The 20,142-nt window shown below is 45.4% G+C and overlaps 1 long non-coding RNA gene and 1 pseudogene across 2 annotated transcripts; both read left to right on the forward strand.

The window, feature by feature from the left end:
• LOC124662388 lies at positions 1 to 18,369 on the forward strand (annotated as a pseudogene).
• LOC124668009 lies at positions 2,207 to 6,882 on the forward strand. 2 transcript variants are annotated; one of them, XR_006991516.1, is made up of 4 exons: positions 2,207 to 3,551; positions 3,649 to 3,773; positions 5,942 to 6,216; positions 6,416 to 6,882. It is a non-coding gene; the product is annotated as an uncharacterized LOC124668009 (long non-coding RNA). The 2 variants fall into 2 exon arrangements; XR_006991515.1 differs by having other exon boundaries at positions 2,212 to 3,551; positions 5,942 to 6,084.
• Positions 18,370 to 20,142: the final 1,773 nt, after the last annotated feature.

A 20,142-nucleotide genomic window follows, 5' to 3' on the forward strand; every position in this document is an offset into this window, starting at 1 on the left:
ATGGCCACGCTCCCTACTGTCCTCCTCGCCGCCTGCACAGCCCTCCTGGCCCTCGCCGCGCCATCGCTCGCCCGCGACCCCGACATGCTCCAGGACTTCTGCGTCGCCGACTACAAGTCCCTCGAAGGCCGTAAGTCTTCTCTTCCATTAATTGTTGTATACTTGTCTCCTAATGCTAACATTTACTATATATACATCACGCATGAACTGAGAATGTTCCCGTGCAGCACTGCGTCTAAACGGCTTCCCGTGCAAGAGCACTGGTGGAAAAAGGGGCTTTGGTCGCGGTTGGCAACTGCCATTAGTCGCGGTGGCCCAACCGCGACCAAAGTAGCGCGACTAAAGGCCCCCCCCTTTAGTCGCGGTTCCTTACGAACCGCGACTAAAGGCCCATCCACGTGGGCCGCGGGCGAGCGCCGGAGCGGAGGACCTTTAGTCGCGGTTCTTCCGGCCAACCGCGACTAAAGGCCTCCGCAGGGTTTAGGGTTTAGCCCCCACTCCCCTAAATCTGGTTTCTTTTTAATTTGTATTATTTTATTTCTTTTGGGTTTTAATTTTGAAGGAGTTTCACATATTCTACGGTATCGTATACATACATGCATATGAATGTACAATTTCAAACAAATTTGAAATTAGAACCAAAAAGAATTCAAGAGGAATATACAATATATATTCAATATCGGATGACCATATACAATATATATTCAATATCGGATGACCATATACAATTTTGAACAAGTTAGTTACAAATTCCGGTGCACATAAAGATCTACGTCATCGTAATAGTGTTCTCCTCTAGGATCGATGACTTCCTCGCCAACCATCCAGCCTAGTTCCTCTTGAAGTGGTCGGAAGCGAGCTTCCGGACTAAGCGTCTTCCGGAGGTTATTCCTCGGGATGTTGTTCTCACACGTCCGGTCCCGCTCATTGCGGTATCTCCGGATCCTCTCACAAACATAGTATCCACATAGATTGGTCCCCGGTGGTCGAGTATCCCCAGTCGTCGGCACTTGCCATTTTAAAATGTAGCTCTTTTTTGAATTCACCGACCTTGGTATCTACGAACCGTCTCCAAACCCTACGAGGCAAAGAAAATTAAATAAACAAGAGAGTTATTAATTAGTTACTTGATATTAGGAAATGATGAACGAAATAGGCCGATCGATATAGAGCGCAAATGAATGAAAATAATTACTTTTGCATCATTTTTCTCATGTCGCCCCAAAGCGCCGGATCCATATTCGGAGAGTCGTGGACGAGAGCGAGGAGGTCCGAACTTTAATTACCATAAGAATCCGGTGGAACTCCGCGGACACGATACATGCACGATCATGCATAACTCATCGATTAGCCACATACCATGCATGGAGTAAACAAAAGAGACTCGTGCTCAAGACGAAACACTCACCCAAAATGGTAAGGAAATAGAATATCACTTTTCTCTTGTTGTTTTCTAATAAACCGCCACGAGTCTTCCTCCACGTCGGCGGGGTGGTGTTCTAACACATATGAATTAACGATGTGTGGGTCAATGAACCCAACATCATGGATGTTCCTTATTCGCATTTCCCGCTTCTTCATTCTGCATAATATATAGCGTACACAACAAGATAGTTAGGACAATATATATATATATATATAGAGCAGAACTATTCTCGAACCCCCTTAAGAGGGGTTCTAGAATAGCTATTCTCGAACCTCCTAGTACTACCAACGGAATTACGGAACCCACCCGACATTTCTCTAGAAAAAAACCACCCGAGAGATCCTGAACCAACCCGCCCGCCCACCTACCTTATCGGCAACCCCAACTCCCGCCCGCCTTCTTCCCCGGCGGCGGCGCCTAATCCCGCCCAGCTTCTTCCCCGGCGGCAGCGCCTAATCCCCGCCCAGCGTCTTCCCCGGCGGCGGCGCCGAATCCCCGCCCAGCTTCTTCCCCGGCCGCGCGCGCCGAATCCCCGTCCAGCTTCTTTCATGGCGGCCACGCCAAATTCCCCTCCCTTCCCCGTTGCCGCGGCCACCCTACGCTCCGCCCTGGCCCGCCACCACGGCCACCCTGCCCGCTGTCCCCGGGCCTTTTCCTCCCAGTCACGCCTCCACGGCCACTCCACGCACCACGGCCTCCTCGCGCGATGTCACCGTCTTCTTCCTCTTAGGCGTGCGGCCCCTGCTTTGACCGTGTCCTGCCCTGGTGGAATCCACAGACCACCGTCGTGGGAGTTCACAGTTGCTCGTGCACCACCTTCAGGCCCTCCCCTCCCCTAGCTCCGCCACTCTTGGCATGGCCACAGAGTCCACCCGTCGCTGCTGGGGAGTCCACTACGCGGAATCGACCGGTAGCACCCATCCCCCTTTTCCCTGGCTCGCTCCTCCCTGGGAGTCCTCCCTGCGCCGCCAGGGAGTCCACCCGCGCCTACCCCTGCGCTGGTCGGGTCCCTGGGCCTCCCGCGGCGGGGCATCGACCTCCTGCGGTTATGGGTCGACAGCGACATGAGGGGCTGCAGCCTACAGGTCGTGTGCGGGCCTGTTCACGGTAATTTTCTCTGTGAACTGCTACCGTTTTGTGAACTTGCTCGATGATCTACTCAACTCTGAAGTCTGAACCGGCTGATGTTGATACAGAATTATACTCTACCTAACTGTTTTGGTATTTTCTACTCACTCGTCAGTTATAGCAATCTGTTTTAATTAACACGGATTTGCACCTCGTCTGCATAGAAAAGATGTCTTTTTTTATGCAGTGAGATGAAGTTTACTAACTGTTCGTGATACAGCGAAGCTCTTGTTTTTTGTGTTCTCTTACCGCAGAAGGGAGAAATAGTTTGCTGATGTGTGCAGAACTTGCGTCTGTTGCTTTTCTTTCCTCCTGTTCTTAGAGTGAGCCCACAATAGTTTGCTTTTTTGACAGCAGAAGGGAGAAATAGCTATTCACATCATAGATTGCACGGAGAAAGTGAAGTTGATTCTTGTTTAATACAACAATTTGGGATGGTACGAAAAAGAAGTTATTCACATCATATTTGGGGGAAAGTTCACTTCTATTTCTGGGAGTTAATTTTGTCTGCCTGACGGGTTTGGTTAAAAATCATGCAACAAATTAGGGAGTTCAGAAACATAAGTACGATCGAATGGTAAGAACATTTTTTTTGTACAAGTTCAGATTGTCCAACACTGCATGTTCACCTTTTCCAAAAAGCAGTTCAGTTTCGCCCTGCCGCCTCTACTCTGAACTCTTGCACCGCTGCTGTTTCTCTGAACTGCCTCCCAGCCGATGCACCTGATATGCATGCTTGCTTACAAGCTAATATCTGCTTTTGAAGATGCGAGTAATCAAGCATGAACGATGATGAACTTGTGAAGTTCAGATAAGTAGTGAAGTAGGGATCAACTCTGAAGTTCACCACAACCAGCCGCCGCCGCAAAGCCTATGCGGAATACCACTGGGCCTTCGCCGTGGTTGTGCCTCTCCACAATAGCACCCCGTTGTGGCAGTCTACACCAACACAGCAGGAGTTCACCAGGCGGCGCTCTGGGAGTCCACAATGGGGCAGGTAGGTACATCCTTACATTCACCGCACTTGCTCTAATGTAGACTCAGTTTAAGCAACCCCTTGAGAACTTAAAACCTTCTTGACACTTGCTTTACAGTAGCAACAATTTGGATTCAGCGAGATATTGGTCAAAATGGAATTATCTGAAGCAGCTAATTTTGGGACGAATTATCTCAAACCAATGCCAAGGACGATGGGTGAAGTTCACTTCTTCTAAACCTTGTAATTCACTTCTCCTAATTCATGAAGTTCACATCTCTTGCTACTTGATTATTTAGTTCATCCATTATTCATTTTTTCCGGCAAAAAAGGTTCAATTCACCCACGAGGAAAAAGTTCAATTTTGTTGTCACGAAGTTCACTATTTTCAAATCCCGAAGTTCGCATCTTGTTAAAAAAGTATATGTGTGTGGAAAATTATCCATATTTTTGGAAATTCCGTTTTTGCTTCTGAGAAGTATACTATTTGCTGTGTGGAAGTGTAGGTGTATTGTCGTATCCCAAAAGTTCTTTTTTTTTGTCTTGTGCATCTAATCCCGCTGCATCGCTCCTTATTTATATCAGTTCATTTTGTGTGAGTCCACAGTTCAGTTTTGTGCTTCTTAATAGTGCACCCTTGTGTACAGGAGATTGCTACTGTAAAGCAAGTTAGAACTGAATTTAGATGGTGCACTTACTTTAGATCCTTGGCATTGCGGTGAATGCATTTAGATAGTGCACTTACAGTAGCAAAATTTAGATAGTGCACTTACTTTAGATCCTTGGCATTGCAGTGAATGAATTTAGATTGCATTTAGATAGTAGCAATGCCAAGGATTAAAAAGAACTGAATTTAGATAGTGCACTTACAGTAGCAAAATTATATTTTTATTAGTTCATTTTTAATAGTGCACTTACTTTACAGAAACAAAATCCATTTATTCCACTTAATTTAGATACATGAAGATATGCCACTGAACTTGATTGCGTGCAATAAGAAATAGCAGCTAGTAGAGTTGTAGATTCATGATATGTGTTCTTTGACCGGGTACACATGAAGTTCACTAAATTAAATATTCGAAGTCCACTTTAAAAAATAGCAGGTGTCGGTGTAGGATTGTTGAGGCCTGTCTAGCGATAGACAGATTTCAGCTAACGCACATAAGCACAAAAATGTGAAGTTCGCTTTTATTAAAAATGCAAGTTCGCTTTTATTTAAAATGCAATTTCCCTTGTTGACATAAGCACAAAAATGTGAAGTTCGCTTTTATTTATAATGCAGGTTCTCTTGTCCACATAAGCACAAAAATGGCAAGTTCGTTTTTTCTTTTTTAAATACAAGTTTGCTTCTCCACATGAGAACACAATGTGAAGTTAAGTTTTATTTAAAATGCAAGTTTGCTTTTATTTTAAAATGTAAGTTCGCTTGTCCAGCGAAGTTTGCTTTTATTTAAAATGCAAGTTCGCTTTTGTTTGAAATGCAAGTTCGCGTGTCCACATAAGCACAAAAATGTGAAGTTTGCTTTTATTTATAATGCAAATTTGCTTGTCCACATAAGCACAAAAATGTGAAGTTCGCTTTTATTTAAAACGCAAGTTTGCTTTTGTTTAAAATGTAATTTCACTTGTCCACATAAGCACAAAAATGTGAAGTTCGCTTTTATTTAAAATGCGAGTTTGCTTTTATTTAGAATGCAATTTCGCTTTTCCATATAAGCACAACAATGTAAAGTTCCCTTTTATTTAAAATACAAGTTAGCTTGTCCACATAAGGACAAAAATGTGAAGTAGCAGCACATAGAGCTGGGCTGAGCATGCTCGGGCAGCAGGTCCTCCTGGTCGGTGTAAAGTGCACTATTGAGTTGTAGGTTTCTGAATTGTTGTGCTAGTTCTAAACGGCTTTTGTTTGTGGTTGTTTTAGGTTTTTTTAAACCTTATTTGTGGAGAGTAATAGCATTTTGTCTAGGCAAAAGTTCGGAATATATCAACACAAAAAAGTAATTTCTGAAGTTCACTCCTGCATGTGTGAGGTTCAGGTGTATCGTCCTTGTCCTCACTACTGGTCCTCTGTCTCTTGTTTCTCTTTATTTGTTGTTCTCAGTTTTTATAGAAAAAAATGAATTAAGCCTGGGAAAAATATGGTACAAGTATGTGCTGATGCATGTCTGACTATAAAAGATGTTCACTATTGTCGGCTCATCCAGAAACATTAGACTATACAAGATGTTCACTACTGTCAGCTCATCCAGAAACATTAGCCTCTCCATCTGTACACATAAAACCAATTCATGTGTGCTTTATTTGCTCTTTGCTACGGAGTTCACTAATTTGATTTTGGAAAGTTCACTCTTTTGTGGTTAGATTAGTGTATGGGTAATTGATATATGTGTTGCACTTTTGTATAGATGCAGAAAACTAGAATTTCGGATTTAATTTTGGAGCACTGCAGTTCACATCGGCGTTGGAAAATATCCATCACCTACCTCCGCATCGGCGTTGGCGAACATCCGTGCACGCCAAGATCCCAGCTATGAAGTTCACATCTTTTTTCAGCGTAAGCTTACTGTGTGAGGGGAAAGAAGTTCAGTAAAACACTACAGCAGCTAATACGTTGTAGTACAATTCATCATTGTTCATTGTATGCTGTTGGATGTTGCTGCTGATGTGTTGGTGACACTTAGTAAATGTACGTTGCACAATTTCCACAATTTCACTACATGTTTCGACATCAAAATGATACTCATACATTGATATCGCTGATTTGTGAGTGAAACACGTATCAAATGAGAGTATATTACTTTATCTTAAAGATGTGATTGAATTGTAATTTGGAGAGGTTGCAATCCTGTTTAATTAAGCTGTACACTTTTGTCATACACATGCAGCTTGAAGGCAAAGAAATGGGATGCAAGAAAGTTTCTTGCTTTTTCTGTAGCCAGCGTGAAAGTTCAGTTCACCTAATTCCGTGAAGTTCACTCCTCCCAAGTGCTTCAGTTCAGATTTTTCCAGCTAGATGGGGATTGTGAAGTATGTGAAGTATGTGCACGAGCAGGGACTTGTGAAGTATGTGCACGAGCAGATGGTGGTGATGCTGTTGTACCCATAGTACACCTTCGATTGCTTAGAGAATAGGTAATACATATATGTTCTCGATGTGTGGGTGATAGAAAAATAGTAGTTCACTTCACCATATTGTAAGTTAATGCTTTATTTTGGGGAAGTCCCCCAAATCTATTGGCAGTTCACTTTGTGTAATTGGCCAAAAGTTAACTGTATAGCCGCCTACAGCAGTTCACTCTGTAAACTTTAAATCATGTGAATTGTACTGATGTTTCTGTTGGTGTGTACTTTCTATTAATTTTTAGAATGTAAGTTCGCTTGTCTAACTCATGCACATAAACATAAACTTGTGAAGTTCACTTTTTACTTAAAATTTAAGTTCGGATGCACATAAGCATAAAAATAGTGAAGTTCACCATCAATGCACATAAGCATAAAATAGTGAAGTTCACCATCAACTGCGTGAGATAATATTTAATATGCGGTAAACTTTTATACCGCGACTTGAAGTTCACAAACAAAACATCATGAAGTTCACTTCTATGAACCGGGACATTTGAAGTACTTTGTTTTTCTGGGCGGAAATCATACACATAGAAATCGTTGGTAAAGCCTTTCGTTGCATAAATCGACCAGCACCACATGGAATTAGCAGTGATATAACTCTATTAATACTCCAACATGCGGCCATGCCACACCTAATCAATCTAGATGAGCCAATTTCAAATCGCACGAGTGTCGGCGTTATCTTTGATTTTGCATATTTCTGAAATTAAACTTAAAGCGTTGAGAATTTGAAAAAAAATTAAACATAAAAAAGTTGCGTCTGAGCTATATCTTTCCAACGCCATATCATTTATAATATTCTGACAGGTGGTTCAAAATTAAACCCAAAATACTGTGCGAAAAAACTAAGAAGCTCGGAAACAAAATCACGTATTTCCAAAACTGCTCTTAAACCGTGATGAATTTAGAAAAATGTTGTACATGACAAATGTGCGCCTAGTCAACAGCTTTCTAACGGTATATCGTACGCATCATTTCGACAAACCGTTTGAAAAATACACCTAAAATATTGTCCGAAAACGGAGTAATCCGTGAAAACATAGTTTTGTGTATTTAAAATTGTTTTCGAACCATAGAGAATTTGGAAAAACATTGAACATGAAAAAGTTGCGAAATTTCCATACGAATCCAACGGTATATCACACGCGTCATTCCGATAAGTGGTTTGAAAATAAACATAAAAATACTGTCCGCCCAAACATACATTTTTGAAGTTCCGCCACGAAGTTCACTTAGAAAATGACACGAAGTTCACAAGTGGTTCGAGAATAGTTATTCTCGAACCGGTTCGAGAATAGCAGACCTATATATATATATATATATATATATATATATATATATATATATATATATATATATATATATAACAGCTGGAACAATTCACTCGGAGGAATTTGTACCCGAGTAACGTTTGAAGTGATGCACATATTTAACTTCCGCATAGATATAGTCTTTGGCGTTTTCATGTTTTATGTAACCCTTGTACCAATTTAGCAGACCTTTCATTTGTCGAGGTAGATCCTCTTCTCGCGCAGGCTCGATGAGAGGGCCATTCTTCACATATGTAAATACTACGTCCTTCATTGGCGCCTCATCAAGGCCTAACGAGTGCACGAAGAGTGATACCTAACTCGGCCACTTGTTCTCTGGCACTCGTTACCGTCAATCCATGTGCTGCCGCAGCTGCTATGATATCGGGGGCATCCGGACCGGCGGCTTGCACTATGAGCGGGGCGATCGATTGTTTACTTTGTTCCCCGAGCTGGGAAACTTCTTTCCCCCTTTCTAATTTTTTCTCGGCCTCCAAGGCTTTCTTCTCCGCCAACTCTTTGTTCCTCTTGAACTCGAGTGCTTGCCTACGAAGTTCACGTAAATAGTCGTCGAGCAGATTCTTCGCGGCTTGGGACGGTGTGTTCAAAAATGACTTAGCCCACTTCTTTTGCTCATCGGAAAATACGGCTTGGGCTCGCCCTCTCTTTTCTTCTTGCACTCCTCCTTCCATTTCTCATGCTCGAGCAGCCACGGCCGCTGCATTTTCCTCGACACTAAGTTCCCAAGGCCTCGGGATGAGAGGCTTCGGTGATGGCTCTGGTATCTTTGTTTTCTTAGGTACATAAGGGTCCGGGTTAATAACCCAGGACTGCTTCGCTTCTTCGCCGGAGGTGGATTGGGGGCGGTACCGGTGTCTGATCACCCGCCGGACAAGGACTGGGGGGCGGCGTCGTCGGCTGACGTGAATGAGGTGTATTAGGTGAAGCACCACCGCCACCGTCACCGCCACCGCCACCGCCACCACCACCACCGTACGGGGGTGGACTTGTTGGCGCCTCGCCTGGAAACTTGATAAATTTCTTCTGCCATAGAATGAACTGGCGCTTGACATCTCCAAGTCTTTTCACCCCTTCAGGTGTAGCAATGTCAATGTCCGGGTCCTCAAACCCTTGGACTATCTCCTCCACCGTCACACGAGCATAGCCATCTTGAATGGGGTTGTTGTGGTGGAGTGCTCCAGTGGTAAAGCACTCGCCGATGGCTACCTTCATGGACATGTTCCCGATAGGATAATACGGATGACATGCTTTCATCTCCTTTATATCGTCCACGGGGTAGCGAGGAGGCTCCGGTGCAGGTAACTTCGACCACCAGCCGAGGCTCCGGTGCAGTAATTTCGATCGTTGGTGCACCAGCCGGTGAGGCCTCCGTGGAAGCCACGCTCGCTTCTTCTCCGCCGCTGGCTTCCGAGATCCATTGGATGATCTTCATGCTCGCGCCCGAGCTGCATCTCTTTCGACGACTAGTACACTCACGGTTTTCTTCATCACATCCATTTCCGTTACCAACTTCGCCACAACATCCGCATCCCGATCCATCTTTCTCTTACGGCTTCGTAACCGTACGGGTCATCTTTCCGGGGGAACCCTAGTTTCCACGAAATGTCCCCGGGCATGCCTCGTACACGTCCTCCGTGTTCGGGATTCCCGAGGGCTTTTGTCGAGGCGTCGTTCTCTCCGTTGAACCCGATCCTCCCCTCTTGAGCATCCCTCATTGCCTCAATAAGGTTTTGGGTGGGTGTAATTATTTTGCCCTGGTAAACACACTCCCCTGTCTCCGGGTTCAGCGATCCCCCATGCCCGTACCACCAGCTTTTGGCCCTTGGGTCCCATCCCTCCGTACTCGGACGGATTTCTCGCGCCCTCGGCTCGTTCTCCATCTTCTCCCACTTAGGCTGCCAAAAGCGATACCCTCCTGGCCCCATTTTATGATTGTACTCCTTCTTGGCCGCATTTTCCTTATTTTTTTTCGATAGTTCAAGGAACTGCTCCGATTTCTTTTGCTTCACAAATTCTGGCCAATCATGTTGCAGTTTCTCATATTGTCCTTTGAAATCCGGAGTCTTGCCCTGGTTGACAAAGTCATGGGCTAGATTTTGCTTGTATTTCCGGAATGCATTGGCCATCCTAGAAAGTGCGAACTGTTTGACTAGCTTGCGCCTCTTCTTGTTTTCCGCAATCTTGTTACCCTCCTCATCGTATTTGCGGTATTCCGGAGGTAGAACGAAATGTTCCATAAGCTTGTTGAAGCAATCTTTTTTTCTCTCTTATCGACAAAAGTGAAACCAACACGTGCCTTCTTTGGCTCATTCCACTCCCGGCGGGTGATCGAGACGTTGTCTCTAACAACGGCTCCGCATTGGCCGACAAACTTGGTGGCGTTCTTGCTGGGCTCCGGCGGCCGCCGGTTGCTTCGTCGACAACATCGATGGTGCATGTTTCTCCTGCTTTCATCGTCTTGGTTGCGCCACGCTTTGACGACATACTCGATTTTTTCGACGATCCGGCCGAGGGCTAAAATAAGAAAGAGAGTCGCGCGCGTTAGTACACACACATTTATTCAAATCAGTTAGTTGTATCACCAGACGCTCAATATGTATATATATATATATACCTCGGCGCCGGAGGTGGTTGCTACTTCCAATTGAAGATCGTCGTTTATCGACGTTTCTTCGGCATCATCCGCTTGCCGACGGCGCCCTTCATCTTCACACTCAAGGTTCGGATAAGAAGAGATATCATCTTCTTCTTCTCCGGTCGGCACAAAAGGAATATCGCCTTTTATGATGCCGAACATATGGTCTTCGGTGTCCGGATCATAGTTGTCCGGAATCGGGTCAGCTCTATCGTCCGCCATATGTCGATCCCGAAAACATGTAGTCAAAACAAATTAATTAAGTGAAGAAGGGGCGGTGGCGGTGGCGAAAGGGCGGTGGCAAAAGGAGGGGGCCGGCGAGCTGGAAGGGGTTGGGAGAGGGTGTCGCGGAAGAGCGCGAGACGGGGCGGTAGACGACGGCGTCACGGAGAGGGAGGCGTATGCGGAGGGGGCGACGAGGGGCTCGCTCCCCCCTCAGTATACGCGCGGTGGCGGTGGTGAAAGGGCGGTGGCGAAAGGGCGGTGGCGGTGCCGAGGACACATAACCCTCGCGCGGTGGTTAAGTTATGTGTCCTCGGCGCCCTAGTGCGTGTGTGTGGCACGCCGTCCTAATGCGTGTGTGTGGCGCGCGCCCCGGCCGGCCTTCGGGCCTCCGTCCCCCCCTAGATCTAGTACGTTTTATTAAGTCAAGATTTTAAGTCAAAATTATTAAGTCAAAAAAAGTCAAAATTTTAAGTCTCAAATTACAAGTCTTCTTTTAGTTTTTTAAGTCTCAAAATTTTAACTCTCAATTATTTAGTTAATTTTAAGTCTCAAATTTTAAGTCTAAAATTTTAAGTCTCAAATTTTTAAGTCTCAAATTTTATGTCTTCTTGTAGTTTTTTAAGTCTCAAATTATAAGTCTCAATTTTTAGTTAATTTTAATTTCGAAATAAACAAAAACTAAAACTAAAAAAAAAGAAAAAAAATTGGCCGGGCCGGTATGCGCCGCGCGCGCGGCGCCCCTACTGTGGCCGGCGCGCCTCTCTCTGGCCGGCGGCGCGCCTCTCTCTGGCGGTGGCGCGCGCGGCGCCCCTGTACTGTGTGGCCCGCGCCTCTCTCTCTGGCGGCGGCGCGCCGGGGGTACGTGCGCGGCGGCGGCTGCGGCGACACGGCGCGGCGCGGGCGGGCGGCGGCGGGGCGGTTTGGATCGATCCTTACGGGGCTACGGCGAGCTGGTGGCGGCGGTCGATGGCGCGCGGTGGCGACGGTCGATGGCGCGCTACGGGTGGCGGCGGTCGATGGCGCGCGGCGGCGTCTGCGTCGAGGAGGCGTCGGCGGCGTCGTCGAGGCGCGCGGCAGAGATCGTCTCAGTACACGAACGGGCGGAGGAAGAAGAGAACTGGCGCGGCCGTTCGGCCGCGCGATATTTATAGCGAATGACCTTTAGTCGCGGTTGGGGTCACCAACCGCGACTAAAGGCTACCCTTTAGTCGCGGTTGGTGACCCCAACCGCGACTAAAGCCTTTTTTCGCCCCATTTGAGGTTCCCGCGGAAAATGACCTTTAGTCGCGGTTGGCCTGGCCAACCGCGACTAAAGGCTTTTTTCGAAATTATTTCATTTCAGAAATGTTTAGAATACATATAATATATCAAAAAATTCATAAAAATAAAACTAATTCAATTCAAAATTTTAAAAATACAAATAATACATCAATAAATTCAGAAAAATAAAACTAATTCAATTCAAAATATTAAAAATACAAATTATATATCAAAAAATTAAGAAAAATAAAACTAATTCATTTCAAAATGTTTAGAATACATATAATATATCAAAAAATTCATAAAAATAAAAATAATTCAATTCAAAATTTTAAAAATACATATAATATATCAATAAATTCATAAAAATAAAACTAATTCAATTCAAAATCTTAAAAGTACAAATAATATATCAAAAAATTCATAAAAATAAAACTAATTCAAATAAAACTAATTCATTTCAATATGTTAAAAATACAAATAATATATCAAAAAACTAAGAAAAATAAAACTAATTCAATTCAAAATGTTTAAAATACATATAATATATCAAAAAATTCATAAAAATAAAACTAATTCAATTCAAAATCTTAAAAATACAAATAATATATCAAAAAATTCATAAAAATAAAACTAATTCAATTCAAAATCTTAAAAATACAAATAATATATCAAAAAATTAAGAAAAATAAAACTAATTCAATTCAAAATTTTAAAACCCCCTCTTCCCGCCTCTTTCCGCCGACCCCCTCTTCCCTCCTCGTCTTCCCGCCATTTCTTCCCTGTCTTCCCGCCTCTTTCTTCCCGCCAATTGTTTCCCGCCAATTTCTTTCGGCCTCTTTCTTCCCGCCAATTTTTTCCCGCCAATTTCTTCCCGCCACTTTCTCCCCGCCTCTTTTCTTCCCGCGTCCGTCTTCCCGCTCCCATTTTTCCCGCCATTTGTCACTACATATAGGTAGCCCGCCTTGGCCAAGCATCACATCTCTACAATCTCTCATCACTCTCTCATGGCTTCCACCGCACCCACTCTAACCTACCGACGAGTGGAGGAGCTTTGCGCCTCGAACTACCCTTGCCCTCCGGCTACCGCGTCCCTGCCGGCCGGAGCCTAAGCGCCGGCGGCGTGCCGGTCCCTCCCGTCCCTCGTGGTACTGCGCGCCGGGCGGCCATTACGAACCACTACTACCTCGACCTCACGCCGGAGCGGCGGATGAATCCCCGTTGGCATCCCGATAACCGAGCATACTTGGGACGCCTTCTTCATCAATCGGCGTGAGAGGGCGCTCGCCGGGTATGAGGAGGACGGTCCGCCTCCCGGAAACTTCCACGAGGCCGGCCGTCGGCTATGGTGGTACGGCCGGACTCGCGGAGCGTCATGGACTACATCACGGCCGGCGATATCCCCCGCCCTGCGCTACCCTCGGTTCGAGCCACGAGCGCCGCCCGACGACAGCCGACGACAGCGAGCGACGACGACGCCGGCAACTTAGAAGGCGACGACTACCAGTACAACGGCGGCGGCTATGAAGACTACGAGTATGCATATTATACGCCTAGGCGGGAGTATGACTAAATCACTCCAAATTTCATGTATGCGGGAGTATGACTTAGTCACTCCAAATTTCCCGTATGAAGGAGTATGACTTAGTCACTCCAAATTTCATGTATGCATGCAGGAGTATGACTTAGTCACTCCAAATTTCATGTATCATCGGTGCTATCTCGAGTCAATTGAATCATTCGAAAATGGACACCAAACACATCACGGGTAATATAATTCACATGATTCATTCAACAAAGTTTGGTACAATAAATTATTACACATCATTTCTTCCCTTGTGTCCCTGCTTGCTTACGATTGTGCCGTATCCATGGAGCATCCTCATCATTTAACTTAATGCTTGGGTCGGTGTTCACTTTGAAGGGCGGAATTTCAGCAAACATATTATAATCTTCTGACATGTCTGTCTTGTCCTCCACTCCCACGATGTTTCTTTTCCCTGAAAGAACAATGTGGCGCTTTGGATCATCGCATGATGTACTGATCGTTTTCTTATCTTTCCGTTTCCTCGATTTGCTACTCATGTCCTTCACATAGAAAACCTGAGCGACATCTTTCGCTAGGACGAATGGTTCGTCAAGATAACCAAGATTGTTGAAATCCACCATTGTCATTCCGTATTGCTGGTCCACCTTTACCCCACCTCCGTTAGCTTGAACCATTTGCACTCGGAACAAAGGGACCCTAAAGGAGGGTCCATAGTCAAGTTCCCATATCTCCTCTATGTAACCATAATATGTGACCTTTTGCCCATTCTCGGTTGCTGCATCAAAGCGGACACCACTGTTTTGGTTGGTGCTCTTTTTATCTTGGGCGATCGTGTAAAATGTATTCCCATTTATCTTGTACCCTTGGAAAGTCGTTATAGTCGAAGATGGTGTCTTGGCCAACATGTACAGCTGATCTACAACCTTATTGTCACTCATTAAATGTTTTCTCAACCAACTGCCGAAAGTCTCCATGTGGGCCTTCCTAATCCAGGATTCGAGCTTTCTGGGGTTGTCCGAGCGTAAAATATTCTTGTGTTTCTCAAAGTACGGAGCCACCAAGCTGGAATTGGTCGAACCTGTGTGGTGTGCTTCGATCGGAGAATGGCCGTCCATACATATCATTGATTTCCTTCCGATCGTGCCTTTTCCACTTAGTCTCCCCTCGTGCCGCGATCGAGGAAGACCAATCGGCTTAAGGTCGGGAACAAAGTCAACACAAAACTCAATTACCTCCTCATTTCCATAGCCCTTGGCGATGCTTCCTTCTGGCCTAGCACGGTTACGAACATATTTCTTTAATACTCCCATGAACCTCTCGAAGGGGAACATATTGTGTAGAAATACAGGACCGAGAATGGAAATCTCATCAACTAGGTGAACCAGGAGGTGCGTCATAATATTGAAGAAGGATGGCGGGAACACCAACTCGAAACTGACAAGACATTGGATCACATCGTTCTGTAACCGTGGTAGAACTTCCGGATTGATTACCTTCCGAGAGATTGCATTGAGGAATGCACATAGCTTCACAATGGCTACTCGAACATTTTCCGGCAGGAGCCCCCTCAAAGCAATCGGAAGCAATTGCGTCATAATCACGTGGCGGTCGTGAGACTTCGGGTTTTGGAACTTTTTCTCCGCCATGTTGATTATTCCCTTTATATTGGACGAGAATCTCGACGGGACCTTCATACTCGCTCGGGCATTCAAAAAAGATGACCTTCTCTTCTTTGGTCGTAGCGTAGGCTGGCACGACCTTGAAACCGTTCCGGATGCAGGTCATCGTGGTCTTTCAAACTTTGTCTGGTCCTGTCGTGCTTCCTTTGTATCATTTGACTTCCCATACACGCCCAAGAAGCTTAGGATGTTCACGCAAATATTCTTCGTAACGTGCATCACGTCGATTGCGAGAGCGGACTTCTAGGACTTTCCAATATTCTAGCTCCCGAATATAGATTTCTTCTTCCACATGGCTACGTGCCCGTCAGCTCCTTCGGAACCGATTGTCCGCCAGACCCTTTCCAAAGATGACTTTCAAACCCTTGACCATATCAAATACCTCAGCACCGAGTGTGTTCCGCGAGGCTCGGCCGGTGATCCGCCTTGCCGTTGTAATGCTTGCCTTTCTTTCTTACTCGGATGACCTTTCGGAAGAAATCGACGATGCCCAAGGTACACGTTCTTCTTACAATTTGGCAAATGTACACTTTCAGTCTCATGTAAGCAGTGCGTGCATGCATTGTATCCCTTATTTGACAGTCCCGAAAGGTTACTAAGAGCAGGCCAATCGTTGATGGTTACGAAAAGCAACGCTCGTAGGTCAAATTCCTCTTCTTTGTTCTCATCCCACACACGGACACCAGGTCTGCCCCACAGCTGTAAAAGTTCATCAACTAATGGCCTTAGGTACACATCGATGTCGTTGCCGGGTTGCTTCGGACCTTGGATGAGCACCGGCATCATAATGAACTTCCGCTTCATGCACAACCAAGGAGGAAGGTTGTAGATGCATAGAGTCACGGGCCAGGTACTATGGCTGGAGCTCTGCCGCCAAAAGGATTCATGCCATCCGTACTTAGACCAAATCTTATGTTCCTTGCGTCGGCTGCAAAATCTTTGAACTCTCTCGTCGATCTTTCTCCATTGCGTTCCATCCGCGGGGTGTCTCAACTGCCCGTCCGACTTACGGTCCTCTTTGTGCCATCGCAACAACTTGGCATGCTCTTTGTTCCTGAACAGACGTTTCAACCGTGGTATTATAGGAGCATACCACATCACCTTGGCGGGAACCCTCTTCCTGGGTTTCTGGCCCTCAACATCGTCACCGGGGTCATCGCCTCTGATCTTATAACGCAATGCAAGTGCATACCGGGCATTCATTCAAATTCTCGTATTCACCGCGGTAGAGGATGCAGTCGTTGATGCATGCATGTATCTTCAGAACCTCTAAACCTAGAGGGCGGACAACCTTCTTTGCTTCGTACGTAGTGGCGGGCAACTCGTTATTCTTTGGAAACATATTCTTCAACATTTTCAGCAAGTTTTCAAATGCCGAGTCAGCTACACCTGCCTGTGCATTCCATCTCAGCAAATCCAGTGTGCAGCCCAGCTTTTTCAGACCATCATCGCATCCGGGGTACAGCGCCTTCCTGTGATCCTCTAACATGCGATCCAAATTCTCCCTCTCTTTTTCAGTTTCGCAGCGTCTCCGTGCATCAGCAATGGTCCGACCAAGATCATCAACGGGATCATCACGTGCCTCTTCTTCACCTTCCCCTTCACCTTCAGACATCCTCCATGAAAGTATCACCGAAATGAGAAAGATAGCTTTCATCATTGAAATCATCCCCTTCTTCGTCTTCTTCCATTATAACCCCTCTTTCTCCATGCTTGGTCCAACAATTATAGCTTGGCATGAAACCGTGCCGAAGCAGGTGCATGTGAACATCTCTTGAGGAAGAGTAACCCTTCCGATTCTTACACTTAACACATGGACAGATAACAAAACCCCCGCTTGTTCGCATTAGCCACTACGAGGAAATCTTTCAAACCCGCACTGAACTCGCCGGAGAGTCGGTTACCGTACATCCATTGCCGATTCATCTGCATTATTATAATATAAAATATATAATTAACCATCATGCATTTGTTAAACTAACTAGCTACAAACAATATAAATTAAACAATGAACTACACACACATGCATATTTTATCAATGACACATCAAAGGTTTAAGTTGCTAACCGCGATCGAGGAGGAAAAAATAAATGAGAAAGCTCAAGTGTGACTCCAACACTTCATATCATGTTTGTTTCATGCTCTTGGGGCATTTCATCAAACACCTTATGTGCATAAGAGGAACCAAAAGCAAACCTAACACTCACTTGTGAAGTTTGTGAAGAGAATGGCTCCAAATGGCTAAGTGTTGGCTGCTGGATGGGTATATATAGGGAGGGGCTTAGTCCCGGTTGGCCTGGCCAACCGCGACTAAAGGCCTTCGAGCACTCTTAGTCGCGGTTGGGCTGGCCAACCGCGACTAAAGCCCCCCACGTGCACCAGCTGGCCACCGTGCGCCCTGGGCCCAGGCCTTTGGTCGCGGTTCGCCACACGAACCGCGACTAAAGACCCCATTAGTCGCGGTTCCTTTACCTTCGCGACTTATGGGGCTTCCCGGAAGCCTGTTTTTCCACCACTGGAGGCCAGAGAACGTGACGGCAAACGACTTCTTCTCCGACGTGCTATCCCGCCCGGGCAACACGGGCAACCCGGTCGGCTCTGCGTGACGACGGCGAACGTGGAGAAGGTCTCCGGGCTCAACACCCTGGGTGTCTCCATGTCCCGGGTCGATTACGCTCCGTGGGGCGTAAACCCACCGCACACCCACTCGCGCGCCACCGAGATCATCTACGTCCTTGAGGGCTCCCTTGGCGTCGCCTTCGTCACCACCGGCGGCAACCTCTATGCCCGCACGGTCTGCAAGGGCGGGCTCTTCGTCTTCCCCCGTGGCCTCATCCATTACCAGAAGAACACAGGCGACGCACCGGCCGTGGCCATCTCGGTGTTCAACAGCCAGTTTCCAGGCACGCAGTCCCTCGCCGTGTCGCTGTTCGGGGCGTCGCCGCCGGTGCCCACGGACGTGCTGGTTAGGGCGCTCCAGATCGACGGTGGCGTGGTGGAGGCCATCAAGTCCAAGTTCCCGCCTATGAACTAGCCTTCCCTGACGCATAAAGTTGGTGGGATCGGCACTTCTACGTACGTATGTACGTGCTGCGCCAATCAAACTAAAGAGCAGTCCGTAAAAGTGTTTTCTTAATTGATCTGCCTGTATCTTTTCATTTCATCGTTCATCCATGCATTTCTGTCGGTGCATGTCAACTGAAGTCTGAAGGGCCTCGCCAGTGTCTGTTAATTGTTGATTTTATATCTTCACGAAATACTGGTGATTAATTTGTATGTGTCCATTTGAACTAATGAATGGCAGGATGTACCTAAGTTTCTTGGATTCTCATGATATATTGGACACTAAATATCCCAAATATATTGTTTAATGATTTAAGATTGGCAAACGCTAGAAATCAGCCCACTAATACTTGCAAAGTATCAGCCACCTCGAAAGCCGTTTGATCCACTTATGATCTTGCGTGTCTTATCAATGGTGCAAAAATGTTTCACATATGGAGTATCGACATGCAAAACTTTTCCAATAATATGTAAAAGTTGGGAAAAAATTGATAATTTATTTAGCAAGTTGTAGCTACAGCCAGATATATTGCGAAAATTCTCGTCAATGCGGCAAAAGAATCCCAAACATAACATTTGTTTGGTGTATGTAACATTTTTTAAAATGTGATATTGTTTTACAACATTCTCTGCTGTACATGCAATATTGTTGACTAACCTATTCCACATTATAGGAACACATAACATTTGTGCAATCTCTCTCTAACATATTAAAATAACTATAGTATCACTTTGCCCACACTTACACAACAATATAACTATTCATACATGTAGCAAATAAAACGCAATGCCATATGGAAAATCGCCAGAAATTAAAGAAAAGTTTATCATCCCCTACGATCATGGAGGCACCACCATGTGGCGGTTCGAGTTCGATGGCGACGAATCCACCACACCAGAGAGTAAATGGAAACCCAACGCTGCTGGTCAATCCTAACAAAATCCAGTCGCGGTTCGTCTTCCCCCAGGTCTGGTGCCATCTTGAGAGCTCTCCGTCCATGGCAACACATGGAAGCTCGGTCATGGCCAGCCCAGGGCAAGATAGAGGACCTTCCTACACATGGAAGGAGACCAGGGAATGGTGGCCCGCCGTGAGGAGGAGGGCCACGTGAGGGAGAGAAGCAGGGGCAACAGTCCCAACGAGAGGAGGAGTGTCACGCGCGGAAGAGGAACAATGATAGCTGGCTAGCGAATATACGAGCGCACGGTGATGGGAATGCATGTGCGCGTGTGGCAGGGCCTTTTTTTTTTTCCTTTAAGATTTTTATTACTTCCTCCTTCCCCAATTAATTGACGTAGTGATAATAATATGTCCAATATAAATGTATTTCTAAACAACGATAATTTAATTTGAGATGGGGTGTGATAATAATATTTTGTGATACATTGCTATGTGCGTAATCTACATTAAAGATAATTTACCATTTCGTGAAAGCACAATGAAAAAAATTATGCATCTTAAATATAAACACTACCGATTCACTAATTTTCAAGTATCACGATTTCTCTCTTTTGGTTATGACATATGACATATAGGGTCTTTTTTCCAATATACTTTACAATAATATATACACACTAAAACATAATGCAGGTCCCTTTATTTTAAAATTTTGTGAAAGAGAACAAATTGAAAATGTCATACGTATGTATATCTCAGTCCACTGAGATTTTCTTAAACTTTGGTATCCGGAGAAAAGTACAACTACAGTTTATAGAAAAATGCATCTCTACACTTTCCTGGCAG

This window comes from Lolium rigidum, chromosome 6 (genome assembly GCF_022539505.1).
Source record: "Lolium rigidum isolate FL_2022 chromosome 6, APGP_CSIRO_Lrig_0.1, whole genome shotgun sequence".
NCBI classification, from domain to species: domain Eukaryota; kingdom Viridiplantae; phylum Streptophyta; class Magnoliopsida; order Poales; family Poaceae; genus Lolium; species Lolium rigidum.